Source organism: Pelodiscus sinensis, chromosome 1 (genome assembly GCF_052426305.1).
Source record: "Pelodiscus sinensis isolate ZL-2025 chromosome 1, ASM5242630v1, whole genome shotgun sequence".
In the NCBI taxonomy this organism is placed as follows: domain Eukaryota; kingdom Metazoa; phylum Chordata; order Testudines; family Trionychidae; genus Pelodiscus; species Pelodiscus sinensis.
Window position 1 is genome coordinate 250,199,728 of NC_143052.1, and position 14,456 is coordinate 250,214,183.

At 43.8% G+C, this 14,456-nt stretch overlaps 1 long non-coding RNA gene across 1 annotated transcript; it reads right to left on the bottom strand.

Annotated features, from left to right (window-relative positions):
• Positions 1-17: 17 nt before the first annotated feature.
• Positions 18-12,265, bottom strand: LOC149525732 (uncharacterized). Its single transcript, XR_016348790.1, has 3 exons — positions 12,191-12,265; positions 10,393-10,488; positions 18-920 (listed from the first exon to the last, which is right to left on the bottom strand). It is a non-coding gene; the product is annotated as an uncharacterized LOC149525732 (long non-coding RNA).
• Between the last annotated feature and the right edge of the window lie 2,191 nt (positions 12,266-14,456).

Here is a 14,456-nt window from a genome sequence, read left to right on the forward strand (position 1 = left end):
AAAAACCAGTGAAATAAACTATAAACAGTTTTTCAACAACACCTGTCTCTGTTGTCACTGTGTGATGAATGCGTACAATGTGTGACTGTGGGGCCGGGAGGGGGTTTTGGGGAGGAAGGCACCGCGGGCATGGGGCAATCCCACATTTGGAAGGCTCTGAGGAAACTCATCAGCCTCCTTGGGAGAAGTACTCCCTCTGGGCTTCCCAAATGCACAATCCCAGATGGTGGGCTTGCTGGATGGCAGCTATCTGGAGCTGCTCAAAGTGCCTCCCCTCCACATCAGCCTGTGTCCCCCATGGTGTCCCCCATGCAGGGAGGAAGGCCTCCCCTTTCCTCTCCACTAGGTTGTGCAGCACACAGCAACCACATCGGGGATGTTGTGTTCCCCCATGTCCAGCCAAGTGAACAGGCATCTAAATCTGCCTTTCAGACGGCCAAAGGTGCACTCCACCTGGAAGCGAGCCCGATTCAGGAGGGAATTAAACAGTTCCCTGTTTACATCCAGGTGAATAGCATCATGAGCCAGGGCATAAGGGGGTACACTGCATTGGCCAAAATGCACGTAGGCATCTGCACATCCTCGACTGCATAGTTTTGCTGTGAGTAGAATGCCCCAGCCTGCAGTACGGGTATGAGTTCTGCAATATGTGGGCATCATGTGCCCAGACTGACCACCTAAAACCAATGTCTGTGAATTGTCCCCGGTGGTCAACCAGGGCCTGCAGCACCATCGAAAAGTAGTTCTTTGTTTATATACTGTACTGCTCGATGGGGTGGTGCGCAGATTGGGATGTGAGTTCCGTCAAGTGCTCCACTGCAGTTCAGAAAACCCAGCCCTGCAAACCCAGCCAAGATGGTATCCAGGTTTCCGAGGCAGACAGTCCTGTGGAGCAGCTCTGAATTGATGGCCATCACCACCTGCAGAAAGGGACAAATACAAACACACATAAAAGGACATTAGAGGAGTTGTGTGAGCTGATGAGAGGTACGAAGGTATTTAAAATGTTAGTAGAGTTCCACAGCAGCCTGTCAAAGTACAACAACTTCCCATTCAAAAGGAGTGTTGGCTGGCAGGATTTGACTTTTATGAATTAATAACTGCAAAATATTTTTAACACATTTTTTTTCTCTCACTCAAAAATCTAGTACATTGTTAGCACGCACACAAAAATCTAGTACACTGTTAGACCTCCAAAACAAACAAAACCCCCAGTATTTTTCACAAAATATGTTAAATGCATATTACTAAATTTTTAAAAGATAGTGTGGTCCAGGGGCAGATGACCGTTTTGCGGGGCCCCGGGCAGCATAATTCCATGCCCCTCCCCCTTTGCCATGGCGCATGCGCAGTGACGCCATGCACATGCGCAGCGGCGCCACGGCGCATGTGCGGGGCTTTCTGAAGCACGGGGCCTGGGGCAGCCGCCCCATTCGCCCTGCCCTATATCCGCCCCTGGTGTGGTCTAGTGCAAATAAAATTGTATGAACTTATTGTTGTAGGAAAACAAAATGTTAACACCATTTCAATGTTAGTGTTCCAAATGCATTTCTATTATAATCCTATTTAATTTCCGTTTATTGTGACAATATTCTCTTGACATTCCAAAGGTTCAATTTTATTTTCTGTTAGCAAAATTTCCTTTTATAGAACCATTTGCCCCCAATAGCCAATGGCATTATACATTAATCAAGAGACCTTACAAAGCTATCATTGAGGCAAAGTCTTTAGTGAAACACAAACCACAAATAAATAAAAACTGAGGGTGGGGGAACATCTTTGTCATACTTAAAAGCAAATATTCAACAATATATTTTAAGTGTTCATTATATAAAAGTATACTCATGAACCAGTATTATTAACCTATAGTGACGAAAATACCTCTCTAGGAGGAGACTGACAGCTAATTATAATTAACAAGACCATTAATGTCCCCATATCCAATTCCCAGATGTTAATGTAGACTAAATTGACAACACAGATAGACATAACAAAGGGGTCTAAGAGAATTCATTCACACCTGTTCAATACCAATATATCTTAGAGGTCAGCAGGAAAGTCAGAGATAATTTTCAGCCTTTCACATTCTAAAATGACATCTGGACTCAGTGAAACATCAAGGGCAAACTCAAGAAAAAATTATATTACCAAAGAAATCTGGATTAAAAAATGATAGATAATTAATACCATTTTTACACAGTGCATTAGTAATGTTCAAGCCTAATGTGAAATAAACAGTTGAGTCAAGTTAATCTGATGATATGATGATTGGGCAATTTATTACAGCCCAAGAAGGATGTTGCCACCAGAACAGGAAATAAAGGTTTTAAAACTTGTGGTAATTATTTTCAATCAGAACTGCTTTCAAGGTCAAATGTTTAATACTAGCCATTATTTTCTCTCAGCTACCTTTGGCAGGCATTTCACATGGCTCACCCATACATATTTAAAAGAGAAGTAACTGCTGTGTCAGCGTAACTTTCAGAGAGAAATTTAAGTGTCTAAGGTAAAGGCTGTACTCAACTTTCTGTTCCCAAAAAGATAAGCAAAATGCATTTTACATGTGTTAGTGAATGGCTGCTGCTTCATAGTTCAACAATATAAACATTTCCTAATAAGCTGCCACTGTCCTAATTTTTCTATCTGGACCATCTCAACCACTTGAGCAAATTGAGACAAATAACAGAAAGCAAATGCTCTCTGTGCACATCTACAGCCAGCACAAAATAAATATCCGTTAATCTCTTGACAGACTAACATGAGTGAACATGATGATGGAATATTTGGTGAGATTTGGCCACTTGTGATGAAATAAATATTTGACATGTAGCAGCACTGGGTGGTTAAAAAAAAGTCTACTTCTAATGGGTCTTCTTCTAATGGGTTGCCAAGTGTCCAGTTTTGAACCTGAGAGTCCAGTATTTGAGCTTTCTGTTCAGGAAACAAATTGAGAAAACATAAATGGGAAAATATAAATGTCCAGTATTTTCTAAATAAGATGTAATGTGGATTGTGATGTAATGTCAAGTGTGTCCGGTATTTTTGTTGAAACCATCTGGTAACCCTAGTTAGAATGGAAAAGTATGCAGTAAACCAAGAATTAGCACAGAGGAGTCAGGAAGAGCAGAACTGGAGACATGAGGGAATACAGCATAGTAAGACATGCAATTAACCTGTTGTTTATTGGTTTTGCTAAATATCAGATATTTGATTAACACAATGTTTATTTTTTCTAAATAAATGTACTCTATTTTTCAAGTCCCTACTGAGAAAAAGCACTTAAACATGTGCTTCAGTAGAATTTAAATGATTTGCTTAAGTGCCATGCTGAATAAGGGATACATTTCCTTGCTTTAAGACCAAGTTTAAAACCCATGCTGACTCAGGCCTTTGAGATTTTATGCTGATTCTCAATAGAACTGCTTTGTAGAATTATAGGCATACTGTGGGAAACGAAGAGCTAACAAGTCAATCAGTGTGTGCGCACAAATTTCAGACTATCATTCTCATCTATAACCATGGGACAGAATCATAATACAGAATATGGAACCTGGTTAATGCTTTTATATTTTGATGCAGCATATTGATTCTTTGGTGAAAGGAAAAATTCAGAGTCACCAACAAATGAAAACAGAGGTTACATTAAGTTAGAAGGGGAAACCAAAAGGGATAAATATGCAAATAAAAAGGGATTCCTCTACAGCAGGCGTTCTTAACCTTTTTACCTTCACACCTCCCCTGAAAGTGAATTTCATGTTCACACGCCCCCTGGGAGCCATTTTGTGCACAGCCTAGCCCCGCCCCCTCACCTGACAGGAAGCTAAGGGATATGGCTAGGACTATAAGAACTCTGCCAGGGAGCTCAGTCGGGGTCCAGCCTCTGAGGGAGACAGAGGTCTGCCCAGAGCGCCTGGCTGACGAGGCTGAGACCTGGCCCAGGCCTCCCACAGCCGCCTTCCCTCAGGCCAGCGAAGCCTTCCCTGCCTGGGCCGCCGAGGCCTGGCCCAGCCAGCCAGCCAGCCGGGCTACCCTCTGACCTAGAGGAACCCAAGGCTCTACTGGTGCCTGGTGATTCGGAGGATCGATCTCTAGAAGTTAATAAAAAATTAATGTTTATAATTTTAATTATGAAGAAATCTAAACTTTAGAATTTTATCCAGTGAGAAGGCAATTGTGATACATTTTCTGGGAGGCACATCACATCTCCCCTGTATCCTCTTCACACCTCCCCTGGGAGGCACACTTCACTGGTTTAGAACCCCTGCTCTACAGCATCAGTGAAGGTAGTAGCACACCGGGTCAGAAAACCTATAAAAACAAATGACTTGCTTCCTTTAAATCTTTTGATCAACTCACTACTCCAGGGCTGAGGAAACTTCAGCTACACATAATTCATCAGGTTTAGCTGCTAACAAGCAGTCGGATAGTTTGTTTACCGGAGCATCCACAGATCCCAGTGGCTTCAGTTCCTCATTCCCAGGTGATGAGACCTGCGGGAAGCAGTGTGGGCTGGGTCCCTGCTTCCTGCAGCTACCGTTGGCTAGGAGTGGCAAAGCACAGCCACTGGGAGCTGCGGGGCTCTGTGCCTGTGTATGCTCAGGTAATCAAAGCATCTGGTAGCCCTTTGGCAGGCTGACCTCCACCACGTGCCTTTGAGCAGGGGGGGGAGGGGCAGCTCCATGCCCCCGGAAGGGATGGGGTCTAGGGTGGAAAGGGTGGGTCTGAGGCAGAAGTGGTGTGGCTGAGAGCAGTCAGCCCTTAGCCTGCCCAAACCTCAGTGCAAACCCCTTCCCAGTCGGTGGAGCCATGTTCCAGCATGCGTGCAGCAATTCAAAGGGGTTTAGGGCCTCAGACGCCACCACCACCGCAATAGCATTGGCAGCAGCCAGGAAGTCCAGGTCCCTTTGAAACTCCAGGCCCCACGGCAAGTGACCCCTTTGCCTAACCCTCCAACAAGCCTACCAGCAGTTAGCCCTGACAAACTGTGTGTGGCCCCATAGGTCAGCAGTTCCCCACCCCTGCACTACACAATACCACTGTAACTAGGGTCCTGATTCAGTAAAGTATTTGCATAAGTGTCTGAAGCATGCAAGCAGACTTATTGAAATGCCTACAAATCTATATGGATCAGGGGATAAGGAAGAAAAAGCAAAATAGAAAAATATTCTGTAGGAGCGTCTACCTTAAATATAGAGGTCAGTTTTGATCATTTAAAAATTACAATAGTCAGTTTTTTTAAAATGTGGCCTTAAACTCCTGAAATGCATTTTCAGTCAAGGTTCATTTTAAGCTGGAACCTTATGAAGCAATTATTCAATATTAATAGTTTTCATTATGTTATATTTAATAAGTTTATGGAAGAGTCAACTGCTTACAGAATCATCTAATGAGTGCAGAAGTCAATGACATACAAACAAAAGAAAGAAAAAAAGTTTTATCTAACAGAAACAGATAACGCTCAGGAGCTGCTTCATCTGACCTGTGAATAAATACATTCAAATCTTTCCCCTGATGTTGGTTACAAATGTGCAACGCCAACATTAACAGGCATTCTGTACCTTCATGACCACATTTCTGGAGTAGTTGGTTTCTATTAGCTATTAAACCAATTATTCAGGAATGATTTTTAAAAAATAAACCAATTCCTGTATGTAATTATCCTGCTGACAAATGCTTTATCGTTTCACATTAGAGCAGCCCAGGGTGAGTATAAGAATTACCCCAAACTATAGGCACTGTCTGTTGAATATATATTTGTAGAGTGTTCTATAATACTCAAGATTGGTCAAATGCACAAATTTATCCTTTTCATGTGTTTCTGACTGGGACATGATAATTTATAAAGAAGCTTGTCTTGGCCTGGAAAAAAACACACACATAATTCTCCATAAGCCACTCTTTAAAAATACCTCCTAGAACCAGTTTCCTCAGACTACACTGAAAATAGTATTATTCCAATAATAACTCAAAAGCCTGAGAGGTTCCATTGGCAACTATTCCCTGATATAAAACTACTGAAGAACTAAAAATCTCCACATTTTTTGCAAAGCTCTTTGAACTTCCATAACCCTATACAAATGTTTTGGCTTTGAAGAACATCATTATGCCAGAGTAGAACACTCTACCACAGACAATAAAGTAATATTTAATTTGTTATTAGAGGACATGATAATGGACACTAAATCTAGCTGTGATTATTAATGGTGGCAATAAATTACAGTACAGAAAACATCAATTGACTATTAAACAAAACTTGCCATTTTTTATGGCTCCTGATTTCTGAAAATAATCAGCCCAGACAACTAAAGTCTTTTGATGCAATTTGCATCAAACAAAGATAGGCATTCTTGGAATAGAAACAACACCCTAGGTAATGTGAGATGGTGAGGGGATGCAATGAGGAGATCATTTGGGACCTGGACTAGGGGTGGAAGGAATCATGTGGGAGTCGGGATGGTTCCCCCTTTGTGTCCCTCTTCACTATGTAAATAATAGCCTCTGTGCAGTGAAATCATATTCACCAAGAGATACAAAAACTCTTCTTATAATTTAGGTTCTCTGTTTAGGGATTTTGCTTTGCTTGGATTTCCTTCCCAGAGATCCTGGCTCCTTTGTGCAATTAATTGTGTGGGACTGTGTTTGTTAACAGTTGAGATGACTTTACTGAACTAACACCTAGCCATAATGGATGGTGAAGGGCTGACATTACTTAACTAGGATCTGACAGTAGCAGGTCAGGAGGAACTGACTTTGCAGAACCCAACTGCTTGATAACATGCCCAAGAGGGACTTGCTAGTATGGATTTTCATTGGGTCAGACAGCCAGGGAAAACCAGCTCTTGGGTTGTGTCTAGACTACATGGCTCCATCGATGGAGCCATGTAGATGAGTTTACTAGACATAGCAAAATTATTTAAATCGTCGCTTCATTTACATCAAAATGGCCACCGCGCTGTGCCGATCAGCTGATTGTCAGCACAGCATGGTAGTCTAGACGGGGATCAGCCGACCCCAGAACTCTTTGTCATCAGATCCTTTATGCTTCGTGAAACGAGGCTTACAGGATCTCACAACAAAGGGTTCTGGGGTCTGCTGATCCCCGTCTAGACTACCGCACTGTGCTGACAATCAGCTGATTGGCACAGCGCGGCGGCCATTTTGATGTAAATGAAGCGGCGATTATTTAAATCTCCACTTCATTTTGCTATGTCTAGTAAACTTTGTCAATGGAGCCATGTAGTCTAGACACACCTTTGGTGCTCACTGAGGCTAACTGGATTCATAAGTGAGATTTAGGTGGGTGGGAATTTGGTTAGCAAAAAAATGTTCTGAGCTGCAACAAGCCAAGTAATTAATTTGAGGGAATTCATACTCAGCACCCTTTTGTCACTATTAGGGTTTTGCTAATATAATTTTAACATAGGGGTATGACTAAACTACATCCCTCTTTCTAAAGAGGGATATAAATTAGACATATAGAAATTGCAAATGAAGCTGGGATTTGAATTTCCTGTGCTACATTTGCATAATCACGTCACAGCATTTTTTCAAAAAACGCTATTTCACAGGTGAAACTGTGGTCTAGACGTGGTTCTTTCAAAATTAATAGCCTTTTTTGAAAGATCCTGTACTCCTCAAAAAATGAGGTTTACAGGCTCTTTTGAAAAAGGCTTTTCTTTTCGAAAGAACTGCGTCTAGACCACGGTTTCACTTTCGAAATAGCGTTTTTCGAAAAAACGCCGTGACATGATTATGCACATGAAGCACGGGACATTCAAATCCTGGCTTCATTTGCAATTTCGATATGTCTAATTTACATCCCTCTTTTGAAAGAAGGATGTAGTCTAGACATAGCCTTATAGGCTTATCTTCTTTTCCCAAATAAAAAGTGATTTTAGATCTCCAGAAACTTTTAGACCTTGTAAATGGGGAAGAAAACCTGTAAAAGTGATTAGAGATTTATATTTTTTATATTTTAAGTTCTCAAAGTCACAATTTTCCCATTTTATTCAACCTTATGCAGACTTCTAGCTGGTACTTGGTCCAGCTCTTAGGGCAGTGGACTGAACTTGATGACCTGCCATGGTTCCTTCCAGTTCTACTATTCTATGATTCCATCATTGAAGCACATATTTCTTCAAAAGCTCTTTGTTCATGGGGAAGTGGCCTAGGAACAGGTAAAGATGATTACTAGCAGTAGTACTGCTGGCTATAACCGGTGACTAAAGGGTTAAACTCAGGTAGCTAGCAAAGGTGTTGGCAGGGAGTCAGAAGAACCAATGGAATTCAGTGCTGCCTTTTCTTTTTGTGTAAATTCTAAGAAGGGCTGGAGGAAGCAGATGCAGTACTCAGAATTACCATGCCTATAAGAAATATTAGACATGGGAGTGAACTGGGCCTTGAAGTATGGATGAGCAGGGATCGTGAATAGAGGGAAAGGTATATTTAGTCGCGATCAAGGTATTTTTCTTTGTTTTGGTTGTTGGGTTAAACTTCTCTGTGTGAATCTATGCTTTCTCACCTCTGTTCACTATCTAAGGGTATGTCTACACTACCACCCTAGTTTGAATTAGGGTGGTAATGTAGGCAACCGGAGTTGCAAATGAAGCCCGGGATTTGAATTTCCCGGGCTTCATTTGCATCTCGCCGGGCGCCGCCATTTTTAAATGTCCACTAGTGCGGACTCCGTGCTGCGCGGCTACACGCGGCATGGACTAGGTAGTTCGGACTAGGCTTCCTATTCCGAACTACCGTTACTCAAGGAGTTAAATTTCGAAATTAAATCGAAAGAATGCGGCTTTTCTTTCGACGGCGGTAAACCTCATTCCACGAGGAAGAACGCCTTTTTCGATGGAGATCCATCGAAAATAAGTGAGTGTGGACGGGGGGAGGCCATTTTTTCGAAAATATTGGCCTCCAGGAAGAAGCCCTGGTGGACAATCTGGGGCATGGGTTGCATGTCTGTGGTTCCTGTCTGCAGCCATTTCTTAAAGGGACAGGCACCCTCACAGCCACTTGTTGCAGCAAAGGAGCCAGAGCACATGGCTACTTTGGTGCAGCATGTCCCAGCCCCAAGACCCTCCTGGCCCTTCCACGTACAGATAGATCGGAATGGCTACATAGTTCGAACTATCTAGCCCGTGCCGCGTGTAGCCGCGCGGCACGGGGTTCGAACAAGCCGGCTTTTAAAAATGGCGGAGCCGGCTTTATGCTAATGAAGCCCGGGAAATTCAAATCCCGGGCTTCATTAGCAAGTTCGGTATGCATACATTACCCGCCTAGTTCGAACTAGGCGGGTAGTGTAGACATACCCTGAGTGACCAGCAGGAGATACCATGGTGGTGAGTCACAGCATGTTACAGTATCAGAGGGATAGCCGTGTTAGTCTGAATCTGCAAAAGTGATGAGGAGTCCTGTGGCACTTTATGCACTATAAGGTATCACAGGACTCTTTGTCGCTTTTGTATGTTATATAATAACTAGCCAATTAGCCCATCATAAGACGGGATTTTTAGGTCTCTCCTCCACATCGGTCTTCTCTCCTGAGTTTCCGGTCTCTCGCTCCATCTCTCTCTCTCTCTCTCTCTTTCTCTCTCTCTTTTCTCCTCCTACTGCCTCTCCCCCCACCCCAGCTCTCCTCCACTTCCTGCCTCTCTTTCTGTCTCTCTTTCTCTTCTCCTCCCCCTCCTGCCTCTCACTTGGGGGACCATGGAGCCCAAATGGCCATTTGGGCTCTGCATTCCCTGTACTGCATAGGGAGTGCGGAGCCCAAACAGTCGCTTTCACCACTTGCTCCCACACAGCGGCCTGGCTGAGCGGCGCAGAAGTCAACCGAGCGCCACGGTGGGAGTCGAAGGGGGGCAGGGCGGTGATGTTCACAGCCAGGGGGCGGGGCCTGGAGCCACTGTCACGCCACACGTCACCACCCCCGCCCCCTTTCGCCTCCCACCGTGGCACTCGGTTGACTTCTGCGCTGCTCAGCTGGGCCGCCGCGGGGGAGCAAGCAGCGCAAGTGGCCGTTTGGGCCCCGCATTTCCCATGCAGCATGGGCTGCTCAGAGGGAACAGACAACATTTCAGACAACAGCGCCCCCCAGGGGGAACAGCCAGCACTTCGGCATTACAGACTCACAGACACTGGGCTACTACATACATGATTGCCCACTGTGGAGTTTCTTGCACTTTCCTCTAAAGCATCTGACATTGGCCACTGTCACAGCTAGGAGATTAAATGAGGCAGCCCATGGGTCTGAGTGGGTCTGGAAAATCCTTATGTTATATATTATATATATAAACACACATATAAAATACCTTATCTATATGCATACAGTATACTTATAACATAAAATCTGGCTTCTGTACATCCATCACGGGAGACATGAGTATTTCATACCTTTTGCTGAAGCATCTGGCAGTGGCCACTGTGAGAGACAGAATATTGAACTGGAAGGACCAGATGGCTGATTTAGTATGACCAGTACTACCTTCCCTGTAATAGAACAGAAAACAAAATGTGTTATCAATCATTTTCATAATAATCTGCAACTAATTAGCTAAATTATCTTCAAAAGGACACTGATTGAAACAATTTAAGATAATGAAACTGCCTGCTTTGTTCTAATCTCTTTAGTCTTCTATGCTCATTAGTTGCTTTTCAATTAATTTTTTAAAGGAGACATTTCTCTTTGCTTTCTTCACTGCCCTTTCAACCCTTCGTCTCATTTCTTCTGCAAAACCACATCACCTGCAATCAAGACGGCCAAAAGAACCTCACATATAATATTCTAAGTACCGTGTGAGAGGGAAAACAAAAACTGTCCCAGAACGTAGAGCATGTATTTTCCTCCCTTCTCCCCATATTTACTTTTTAATTAGGGAGTCCATGACAGCCAAAAAGAACACACTCTACCTTGGTGTTTGTCATACTCAGAAGTGGTTTCCCTCGAGTTTTATTTTACACATTCTTTTCTTTCCTTCTACTTGTTTATCTATTTCTACCTACTTTCTGTACCATGGGGATTTCCTTTCCCATATGGAAAATGTCAAAGCACCCTCCCCTACCATAAGGTGTAACGTTAATATGGGGACAGAGCTAAGACCATAAATATAAACATACACCCGACTAGTCTAATAGGGCAGTGAGAACTACAAAAATATTCCCCACCTCACATCCATTTCATCAGTTTCTCATGGGTTTCCTGATTTACATAGAGCATACCCTAAGTGGAAGCTAGAATGGCAGACTGGTAACACTATTACCAAGGGGAAGCTAAGGAATATATGAATGTGGCAAATGTTTGAACACTTTATTTAATGCCCTCTGTCAACATCCTGTACCCCCAGGGAACTATTTGAGATAAGTGCTAACACCAGATCTCCATTTTGCAGTACCACATAAGAGACTTTTAAGTCAGCTGGCATCAGGGACTGTTAAAGTCAGATGCTAGCTCTGCAAATGTTTGCAGGGATCCCAATTCTTCTCTTTCTCCCTCCACAAACTGGTTGCATTTCCACCAGGTATCAGGCACTCCCAGTGTTGCTGTTGCTGCTGCTGCTTTTCTAGCAGCATAATCCTGGTACTTTGGAACATTTGTGTGTTCAGTTATTAATTGTGGCATGATACAAATTTTGATCTTGAACAACACAAACAAAAGAAGAGAAATGGGGATTTTCCAGAGTTTTAGAAAAGCCCTTACAGAAATTTGAGGAACAATAAAAAGGCAGATCTCTAGCTCAACTTTCCTTTTGCCAAATTTCAAAGACTTGCTGCAAAGCATGGACATACAGGTTGGACCTCCCTGTTGGGCAGACTCAGGACCTGAGAGATCCCAAACCAGGGAGTTTGCTGGATCAGGGGAGGTCAAGACTCCTCTCTGGGTTGTGGGGGTCCCCGGAGCCTGGGCTCCCCATTCTGCTTTTGGCTCCATGCCAGGGCATTTGGGGTCAGCCTCTTTGGACTGGGACTTTCCAGCTTCCGGCAGCCCCACTCTTGCAAAGTTTCGGCCAGGACCGGAGAGCCCCCCTGGCTGCTGCCAGCACCACTGCCTCTGGGGGTTCCCAGCCAAGGCTGGCCAGTACTGAGGCTCCCTGGGTTTGCACTCCCCACGCAACATAGGCCAGACCCTGTCCCTGCCTGCCCAGCAGAGGCTCTCTAGCACCAGCAGGACTCCTGGGTAACTCGTGCGCCTCACCTCTTTGGTCCAGATCCACGTTCTGGATCATGGATGCTGTCAAACCAGAAAGTCCCGGATTTGAGAGGTTCAACCTGTATTAGAGTTGATTATGTAGAAACTATTAGACTCCTTTGTAATTAAACATACTATACTATCTAAATATAGCGGATAAGTACTGGCTCCCTATAATACATTTATGAATATAATGTACAGCCCTGTAAGGTAGATCTAGCTCTGTACCTCCTTCAGAACCAGTTATTTGATTTTAAAAATTCAAATTATTTTAACTTTAGACAGTTTATTGTATAAGCATAATTTAAAGGCTTATGTTTGCTCTGAGAATTGTAGTTTTGGCTATGAATTGATTACAAATTCAAAATCCACTTTCCACAAATGTTCTTCCAAAAATTCTTTAAATGTGCTATTTCTTCAAAGAGACATATCAAACTTACTGTCTAGAATATTATGAAAAGCAAATACATACAAAGTAAATTTATTACAATAAATGTTCACGGCATTTTTTTCTTTCTTTACACTCAGCTCCAGCAATTTGGTTGAGTGCAATACATGAAAATTTAAAATTCTTTGACTCTATACAAAGGATAAAAACCAGTGGATCCCTCTCAAGTCTCTTTCAGGAAAGCATCTGAAGAAAAATTTGTTCCTTCTATTTGGGGTATTACATTCTGAGTAGTTATCTCTTACCCACAGCTCTCTTACCCATACACAGGAAGGTTAGGACATATTTCAGTACCTACCTATATAAATGGGTTTGTAGTAATATAATTTTGGAATACAGAATCAAAGGATTCAGCAGTGGTTACTTGAATCAATAGAGATGTTTCACAGTCCCTGAGGGTATGTCTATACTACCACCCTAGTTCAAACTAGGGTGGTTAATGTAGTCAATCAAAGTTGCAAATGAAGCCCAGGATTTAAATATCCATTTAAATATGGAACGAGAAGTAATGGTAGTTCGAATTAGAAAGCCTAATTCGAACTACCTACTCCATGCCGCGTGTAGCCGCGGGCACGGAGTCCGAACTACCGGGGATTTAAAAATGGCGGCATCCAGCAAGATGCAAATGAAGCCCGGGATATTTAAATCCCGGGCTTCATTTGCAACTTTGATTGACTACATTAACCACCCTAGTTCGATCCAGGGTGGTAGCGTAGACATACCTTTATTGAATCTAAAAAGTGTAACAAGAGCTGGACTAGACATTATATATTTATTTATTTGTTTAATTTCTGTGAAAGACTTTTTCCACACAAGACTTACACACTCAACAGTAATTCTACTGAACTAACACGTACAAAAGGTGTATAATTTTATGCTATGAACAATCAAAGTGTGAAGTTTAAGTAAACACTGAGGCTTTGTCTACACTATATGCTTCTTGCGCAAGAAACCTTTTGTGCAAGACTTTCTGCACAAAAACTTCTTGTGGAAGAGCACATCCACACCTCAAAGCACATCGCAAAAGTGATGTGCTTTTGTGCAAGAGAGTGTCCACACTGCGTGTGCAAGAAACCCCTCTGGAGCATCCACACTTGTCTTCTTGTGCAATAGCTGTAGCGCTAAAAGCAGTTATGCCTCTGTAGGGGTCAGTTGCAGAAGAACTCTGTGGCTACGTCTACACTGACCCCATAAAACGGAATAGTCATGCAAAGCAGGTAAGTCAGAATAGGGAAATCAGCGGAGGATTTAAATATCCCCCGCGGATTTAAATAAACATGTCCGCCGCTTTTTTCCGGCTTGGGGAAAAGCCAGAAAAAAGCATCTAGACTGGCGCGATCCTCCGGAATAAAGCCCTTTTCCGGAGGATCTCTTATTCCTACTTTCAAGAGACGGTCCCCAGCAGACCAGAGGCACCGGGAGCAAAGCCGCAGCGGCGGCGGGGTGCCGCGCCTCTGAGGCTTTGATCTGGCAAAGCCTCAGAGGCGCGGGACCCCGCCGCCTCCCCGGCTTTGCTCCCGGTGTCCCTGGTCTGCTGGGGACGGTCCCCAGCAGACCAGGGAAACCCAGAGCAAAGCCGGGGAGGCGGCGGGGTCCCGGGCCTCTGAGGCTTTGCTGTGGCAAAGCCTCAGAGGCGTGGCACCCCGCCGCCACTGCCGCTTTGCTCCCGGTGCCTCTGGTCTGCTGGGGACTGTCTCCAGCAGACCAGGGACACCGGGAGCAAAGCCGCAGCGGCGGCAGGGTGCCACGTCTCTGAGGCTTTGCCAGAGCAAAGCCTCAGAGGCGCGGGATCCCGCCGCCTCTGTGGCTTTGCTCCCCGTGTCC